This window comes from Panthera leo, chromosome D1 (assembly GCF_018350215.1).
Source record: "Panthera leo isolate Ple1 chromosome D1, P.leo_Ple1_pat1.1, whole genome shotgun sequence".
NCBI classification, from domain to species: domain Eukaryota; kingdom Metazoa; phylum Chordata; class Mammalia; order Carnivora; family Felidae; genus Panthera; species Panthera leo.
Window position 1 is genome coordinate 13,545,115 of NC_056688.1, and position 8,425 is coordinate 13,553,539.

General features: G+C 49.4%; 1 long non-coding RNA gene across 1 annotated transcript; it reads left to right on the forward strand.

Annotated features, from left to right (window-relative positions):
* The first annotated feature begins 527 nt into the window (after positions 1-527).
* On the forward strand, positions 528-7,357 carry LOC122200882. The gene is made up of 3 exons (XR_006193961.1): positions 528-796; positions 1,552-1,649; positions 7,205-7,357. It is a non-coding gene; the product is annotated as an uncharacterized LOC122200882 (long non-coding RNA).
* The last annotated feature ends 1,068 nt before the right edge of the window (positions 7,358-8,425 follow it).

Consider the following 8,425-nt stretch of genomic DNA (forward strand, 5'->3'; position numbering starts at 1 on the left):
GCTCAGTCAGAGGACCGGATGGCTCTTGATCTCGGGGGTGTGAGTTTGAGCCCCACGTTGGGTGTAGAGATTACTTAAATAAATAAATATTAAAAACACCACCAACAACAAAAACAAAGGCAAGAGGATCTCCACCCTTCTCCTGCCCTTTCTTCTTGGAAGGCCCTAAGGGGAGGGCGAGGCCAGTCTTTCTGAGTTCTGGGCATCCTTTTCACAGGAACTTGGGTCATTGTAGAAGTTAAGATGAGGTCATAGTAGGTCTGCGGTCTGGGAGAGCTGGCCGGTGAAGACCTCAGGCAAGATCATCTTCCCGGTGTGCATAGCATCGCCAGGCTGTGAGGACAGCTCTTGCTCTTAGCCGGATATGCCCTAGCAAGGTCCTACAGCTTGTGTGCTGTCTTGTGGTCTGTCTGCCTCCAACACTCTCTGGTGACAGCCGTCTTTGCTCCTGGGAGACCACACGTTGATGCTGCTGAGGGAGAAATTCCTCTATCGGGTGGCAGGTTGGGCTAGTTGACTTTCTAGGCACCTTCCATCTTCAAGATTCTGGGAGCCCAGGCAACCATAGAAGGTGATCGGGAGAACAGCCCAAGAACTTCTCTGGGTGGAGGCAGATGATGGCAGAGCAGGGAGTCCTTGGTAGATGGGACTCCGCTGGATGTTTAGGCTTCCACCGGGTTATAGGATTGAGACTGTCAGGGCGGAGGATGGTGAGCCCAAGGAAGGAGGGGGAAGTGTGTGGGTTGTAGGACTGCAGAGCCCCCTGCTGAGAAACTGAAGTCCCTTAGGCTCCCAGGTAAGAGGGAGGAAGTAAAGGGGGGGGGGCGGAGGGGGAAGATCTGACTCATGCTAGTGTTGACAAATAGGCTGGATTCCTTTAACTCCGCTGGACTTTGCCCTTTCAGGATGTACAGCCAGCGTCAGCACACTGCTAATGGGGCTTTGAGAGTCTCCTTTTGATGAGCGCGTCCCAGAAAGCAGGTATTAGCCATTTCTGCTGGGGAGGCAATGAAGGCATTTGCAGCTGAAATCGGCTTTCCTGGATGCCCTAATAAAGCAGAGACTTTCAAAGCCCCATTAGCAGTGTGCTGACTGCAGCTTTACATCTGTACTAGCCCAGTTCAGGAGGGGAGCTTTGGACACTCATATCCCAAACCCTAATGAATGAACTGCCTTCAGACCAAAGGCAAGCTCCTTTTCCATCAATAGGCTGTGAGCTACTTAGAGTAGAGAAGTTTCTCACTATCTCGGGGGCCCAGTATGGTGCCCGGCACAAAACAGACTCTCAATAAACCCTTAGGAATTGGTAAATGTCTTTGTGTGTGTGTGGGGGGGGGGGGGGGGTGTCTTCTGCTAAAGGGACTTAGAGCGTCACATTGTGGACAGCTTCAGGCATGGCATTGGCCCTCAGTGAACTCTCAGTATGTTTATGAACTGGATGAATGACAGGTGGGGGAAGGGGGAAGAGAAGGGACAGTGTGAAAGATAAGGAAAAGTGGCTCTTTCCCATGTCCTCCACCTGCCAGTTCCTAAACTCTATTTCTCTCTCAGCCAGGAGTCACCGAACTTCTCTGTAAGTAGCAGACCCCACAGCCTCCATGTCACCCTGGAGTGAAGCCAGAGGACCTTTCTCTTGTTAAGCCTCAAAGGTGGGAAGTGGCATGGGGACAGGAGGTGGCCCTCATTGCCAGGCTCTTTTACAGGTTGTGTGTGCCAAGGAACTAACATTGACAGGGTGATCTTGCTTCTGGGTGAGGTCGCTGAGCCTCTCAGAAGTTCCGTGCCTTGTCCAGATTCACACAGATGTAAATGATGGAGCCAGAATTCAAATCCAAAATCAGGCTGCCTGCTAAGCTCGTTGTCCATCAACATCTTCCTCCTCCACAGTCCAAAGTCAGTTCCTGGGGAATCGGTGGGTGGCCCCATGCAGCTTCCCTGTTAGCCACCAGCTTCTACCCGACCAGACAGTGTTTCTCTGGATGGGTCTGCCCACCACACCTCTCATCTCTTTCTGAATGCATGTGGTTTCAGGCGAGACCTTCCAAGATGGCCCTGGAAAGGGAAATAAATAATACATACGTAGGCGGAATGACAGAGGTAAATAGACAAATATCTCATTGGCCAGAGCCGCCTGCCCTTGTATGTTTATCCCGGGTGTTTGTTTGACTCCTCCCGCGCCGGGTCTTAGGAAGGTCTTCTGTGAGCCGCTGGCATGTGACTGGGGCTCTTTGCCCTGTTGTTCTGCCATTTGAATATTTCCAGTCAGGATTTAGTCACTGCACATCTTTGAGAGTCCTCTAATCAGAGAAATTAACTCTCATCAGACACAGGAATTAATCTTTGTTAGTGTTGTTGTCAGTCTAACTTCGCCTTCCTTGGTGCCAGACGCGGAGGGCATGCCTTAGGAGGGAGTGGCCACCATGCCTGCCAAAGGCCTCAGTGGGGGCCCATAGGGCTTCACCTCAGGAATGGAAGCTGGCCTCTCCTTCCACCCGAGTTGAGAGGTACGTGGGACCCCTGATAGTTTCTGCGCTGGTGTTCCGCACAGGGCAGTGCTGGGTGCAGGCTTTAAAATCCACTGAGTGGGGGTGCCTGGGTGGCTCAGTCGGTTAAGCGGCCGACTTCGGCTCAGGTCACGATCTCGCGGTCTGTGAGTTTGAGCCCCGCGTCGGGCTCTGTGCTGACAGCTCAGAGCCTGGAGCCTGTTTCAGATTCTGTGTCTCCCTCTCTCTGACCCTCCCCGTTCATGCTCTGTCTCTCTCTGTCTCAAAAATAAATAAACGTTAAAAAAAATTTTAAAAATAAAAAAAAATAAAAAAAATAAAAGCCACTGAGTGACTAGCACATATGAATGATGTCATGGTGGGCAGGGAAAGGCAGTCCTTTGGGAAGGATGCCAGATCCAAATGGCGACTTAGATGTTGGCACATGATGGGGGGCAAGGAGTTCTTTAACAGTCACTAGTTTGTTAAAAATACACATATGTGTGTATATCTTCAACAACCTTCAATGGGTGTGTGTGTGATGGGGTGAGGTGGGGGAGCAAAGGATGTGGGGACAGACACCCAACAGCATTTGTGAAAAGTTTGGAGCCCACATCAGGGCTCACAGAATTTTACCAACTTCAGGCCTAGAAAACGTATAAATATCAAAGAATATCAGATTGCTGCAGAGTAAATAAACATGATGTTAATAACATCTTCCGTAATATATATTTCATGTCCTCTCATTTGCTCATGAAAAATATATTACGGAGAATTGTCTGTTAACATCACACTTACTCACACGGCAACACTTGGTTTTGTTAATGTCAAGCTATCCGTATACTCGTCGCTCGTCATCATTTGTTGTGATGTACATTCTACAGCAGGTTTTTTTCTTAAGCGACACCATCCTCTTGCGCATGTACTTCTTTTTTTGTGGTTAGAAAGCCTGAGGGTCTTTGTTCCTGAGTGTTTCTGAGTGCTAGCCCGGGAATCAGGAGAGATGCCTTCCCTCTTGCTTCGTCATAGTGTGCTCTGTGCCCTTGGAAAAGTCACTTCCCTCTGCAACCCCATCTGTAAACCGTGGTTCTTAGACAAGATCTTTCGTGAGCCTTTGAGGAGCTTGTGAGTAAGTCGAGCAGGGGAATGGCCTTAGCTCTCTGTGGTGGAGAAGAAAGGGGATCGGCGTTTCTTTGTTGGGGTTTGTTTTGTTTTTAACAATTTGGGGCACAGTGGCCAGAATTTATGCCACTTCCAAGGCCACATGTCAGAGCCACAGGAGTATCCCACCTGGATAGGGCTCTCTGTTTCACACTCTCCATTTCTTGGATGATTGCTTTCTCTGCTACTGGGATTTAAAAAAAAAAAAAACCTTCAAGACAAGTCACTTTCTCATTGGCCTGTGACATGCTACATGAACCATCTATATTACGGATGCAACCACGGATGCCGCCAACGTTGATTCATACCTTGGTGACCTCATGGATCACTGACAGCCAGGCCACCTGGCAGGCTGCCTGGAAGTCACCGGGGCCTGTCGGAAGCCCCAGCCGCACCTCCATTTTGCAGGTGCCCACAGGCCTGGAGGCTACCCTTGGGCTTCCAGCCTACTATTGTCAGCCTAAGGAACAATCGCATCCTTAAATCAAAAGTCAGGAATTCTAGGAGGAGCGGTGTGGCTCACAGAACCGAGTGGTCACTTGCAGAAGCACAATGAGATAACAAAGTCTCTTTCAGACACCTTTTCATAATCCGAAGCCCTAGGTAGCCGAGAAACAACGCACTCGGCCCGCCTGAGTTCTCGCTATCTTGTTGACAGAAGCATTCACTGCGAGGCTTCCTGGGCATCCTATTATGGGGGAAAGGAGGGCTCTGACCACTTCTGCATAGTGTAGATTAATCTGTGGGCTGCATGACACCTTCCCTTTGTGGTCTTTGTCTCCTCTGGTGTCACGAGGGAGGGTGAGTTGTTCTCGCTGGTTTTGGACACTTGCTTTTTAATCTTTTTTGCTGCCTTTGATTTTTACTTTTGGCTCCAGGGAGGACGGGTTGTCATGGATAGAGCCTTGTGCCTTGTTTAGCATGCTGTGTGATGGAGGAGTGTAACTCTGAACGCTTACCACTGGGTTCACGGCCAAGGTTATCACATCTCCCTTCTTGGCCTTCATGCTCAAATGATCTCATCTGATCAAACAAGGAACAGAACTGCAAAACACTCCCCCCCCTCCCCAAAACATAACCTCCTCCACTACCACCACATTCCTAACCTCCCCTTGCCCAAGTAGAGTTGCAGGAGACTGGAGACGGATTAAAGGAAAAAGTTGAGTAATAGAGGTCAATGTCATTTTCTGAGAACACTGGTCTTTAGACATCACTTAGCATTAGAAAAACTCACTATTTCTCAAACTTGCAAATTAACCCCCCTATTTAGAGCTTGGGTCTTAAAAAAAAATCTTTTTTTTTTTTTGAATATTTATTGTTGAGAGAGAGACAGAGAGAGAGAGAGAGTGGGGGCGGGGCAGAGAGAGAGGGAAACACGGCATCTGAAGAAGGCTCCAGGCTCTGAGCTGTCAGCACAGAGCCCGACGCGGGGCTCGAACTCACAAAGATCATGACCTGAGCTGAAGTCGGATGCTTAACTGACTGAGCTACACAGGTGCCCCTAGAGCCTGGGGCTTAGAATAATGCTACACACTTAAAATATACTAGTAACGGGACTAAATTTAAAATACAATTTCTCTCCTTTCCTATGTTCTGTGAGAGTCAGTGAGCAATGCCATAGAGAAAAAATAGTGGTTTTGAAATTGGATTGGAATTTGTCTGCATTCCCACCATCTCTACATCCCCATTTGCCCCATTTACAAGGGGTAAAGTGGGGGTGCTAATACCTTCTGTGTTCTTATTGTGAGGTTTCCAGGGTGTAAAGAGCGCGGCACACAGTAGGTGTTCAGTAAACACGAGGGCTACTTATATGGGATAAATAGTTTCAGAGCAATGTGGCCAGCCCTCTCTGTCCAGATGTACCAAGGATCGACAATCGAGGTGAGTGACACATTTGATCTGTGAGTGGCAAGGAGGGCAGATTTTCCTCCCTGGGGCTCCCTGTGATTTGTCAGGGGGATGCCTGACTGCCTTGCTGTAGGTAAAGAAATCAGCCTTTCTATATTTTTCTAGGTAGAGAGGGATAGTGGTGGCTTGGGTCCTGCCGTGTGAGATTTATCTGGCTTGAAAAAAGACCACTGGCCACCATCCCTTATCAAAACCCCTCGGGGCCAGATACATTTCCAAATTCAGAATTTTTTAGGTTTTTAGAAAAGCAATAGGGTACAGTGACAATATGTTATGTAACACCCCCAGCAGAGTCTGGGACAGTCACTGGTAAGGAAAAACCATTCAGATTTGTGCAGCAAATACTCATCCTAAGTGGGATAAATGAGGTCTACAAAGAAACCCAGGGCAGTCCGGGTCAGGTTTTACTGCCAAGCGAGTTAGGAAAAATCTTTCAGTAGTCAGAGCTTTTTGGATTTCAAAACTGCAGATTGCTGATTTATAATAATACTAGAGGAGATGGTAAGTAATAACAACAGTTGCATTTAATAAGTGTTTTTCTTGTGCCAGGGACTCCAAGTGCCTTATGTATATCTTCTTATTTTGTTCTCTAATGACAGTCCTGCTCAGTTGGTTTCATTATCTTCCTTTTGGCGACGAGGAGAGTAAGGCTCAGAGATACTAAGAAACTTGCCCCAGGTCACACAGCCCGGAAACGACAACTCTAGAATCTGAACCTAAGACCAGCAGATTGCAGAGCCCACGTGGTAGAATAGATGAATGTTTTCCTCGCATGGTAGAGGTGGCCTTACCCTGGAGTCCGGAGAATTTGGCTTACAGATGATGGAGTATTTGCAAGGGTATTTGAGCCAGGCTGGAAGTGTCTTAAGTCGGCCGGTGGCTGAGAGGTATGAAGGGAAGAGGGGCGAAGGGAGTGTGGATGGCACAGATGCGGCCGTTTTAGAATTGGCAAGCAGGCTACATGAATGCTCGCCCAGCCCAGACAGCCATTGACCTTGGTCGGGTTTCCTACACTTGAGGACAAGCTTCCTTCAGCTTCGAGAGGCTTTACTTGGAACTCAGCTGTCCCGAAAGGGTAAGCGACCTGCCTCAGGCTCAGACCAGGCCTCGTCTCTGTGTGTGACCTCTATTGTGTGGGTAGAGTACTACGGGGGGGGGGGGGGTCCTAATGAGCCTTAATGTGGGAGGAAATGGCCATCCTAAAAATAACGCCAGGCCCTGTGGAGTAATGACATCATTAGCCAACTCCAGCCTTGAGGGATTCTAAGCACTTTTGACTAGACGTTTCATTTTAGCGCGAGATGTATCAAGTAGATCTGTTCTGCTTGTCAGCCCAAGCAAGGGTTGCAAGGCAAGAACTAAGTGAAAGGCGCCCGTGAAGGGCCGTGACACTTCCTTTAATCACATTTTACATAATTGGAATAGTTGCTATTTCAGAATCTTTGGCTGGGCAGTCTTCATGACCACAACAAAACAGACCTGAGAAGAGAAGAAATTCTACGGTCTGGAGAGGACCTGACATTTCCACTTAATTCTGAGTCTCGGGGAGGAGAAGGGGCCCTGGGAACCTGACCGACCGAAAGCTGTGGAGAAAGACAGAAGTAGATGTGATGGAGAATTCCTCCCCACCAGGACTGACTTTCTCTTTTCAGCTGACGAGTGAGCAGAAGGCTTTCTCCTCCCCCTGGTCCTTGGCCTCACGGGACGGTGCATGAAATAGCCCTCCCTCCACGTAGCCTCCTCTGCTAGACTGTGAACCCCGTCAGGTCAGATTGGGCCCATCCAGACCTTCACTCCCAGCGCTCGGCAAGGCACGTGGCAGAGAGTATAACTCTTAGTAAAAATGTGTTCAATTAGATCAAACGACTGTGAATTCATTTTATAAATGGTGGGGGATTATTTTGCATATCTCTGTTTGTTCACTTGTAACAGGCTGTCATTCATATACGCCAACCCCCAGAAGAGAAGAGAAGGCCAGCCCCGCTCCCAGAAGGCATCGCTGTGAAGTGCGCTTTGGGCTCGGAGCATCCTAGGCTCCTGTCCTGTAAGTAACGACGAAGAACCTTCGTGTCTCCCATCTTCACGGAACAGATGACATTAAACCTGACCGTGTTTCCAAGGCAAATCAGTCCACTATCAAAACCCAGACCTGAGGGTTCCCCCCTTTCGCATTTCACCAGTCCTGCGGTGAGCACGGCCATGGGCTCGCCGTGGGCTCACTTCCCCCGGGGGGTGCAGGAAAGGTGAAGTATGACCACTCTCTGTGTCTGGCCACGTACTTGTTTCTCCCCAGAACAAAATGTCTGTTTCCGCTGCTTCCCTCTCTCCTCCCTCCCTCCTGTGCCCTCCTTTCCCACTTGCAGTCCTGCTCGGCTTTCCCTCTCTTTGCTCTGGCCCCCTGGGGCCTGTCATAATTAGAAAAGGAGGAAGGAGGGGAGCCATCGGAGCCCATCAGGGCTTTTGAGGGAGCTGGGACTGCGTGCTGGGGACCTGGGGCTGCAGAGGTTTCATTGTCTTTCTTCTTTTCTACCCACGGTACCTGTCAACACAGGAGGGCCCTGCGGAAGGTCAAGGAGGGTGCAGTGCCAGAAATCCATGGCTCCGCGTGGAGATATGCGTGTGGAAAAGTGTGTGTGAGTGTGTGCGGAAAGATGTGTACGACTGTGGTGTGGATTTACGGCATGTTGTGCCTCTCCTTCAGATGGGGGAGCCATGCAGCAAGGGGGTTTGTGTTGTTGGAAACCACAATCCGCGTCAACTTGGGGAGTCCACATTCTCTAGCGACTCTCTTTGTGCTCTCCCGTTTCCCGTCCTCACCTTGCCCCTCCCCAGGTCCTCTGTTCTACCTTCATAATGAAAGGAATGGGGCACTT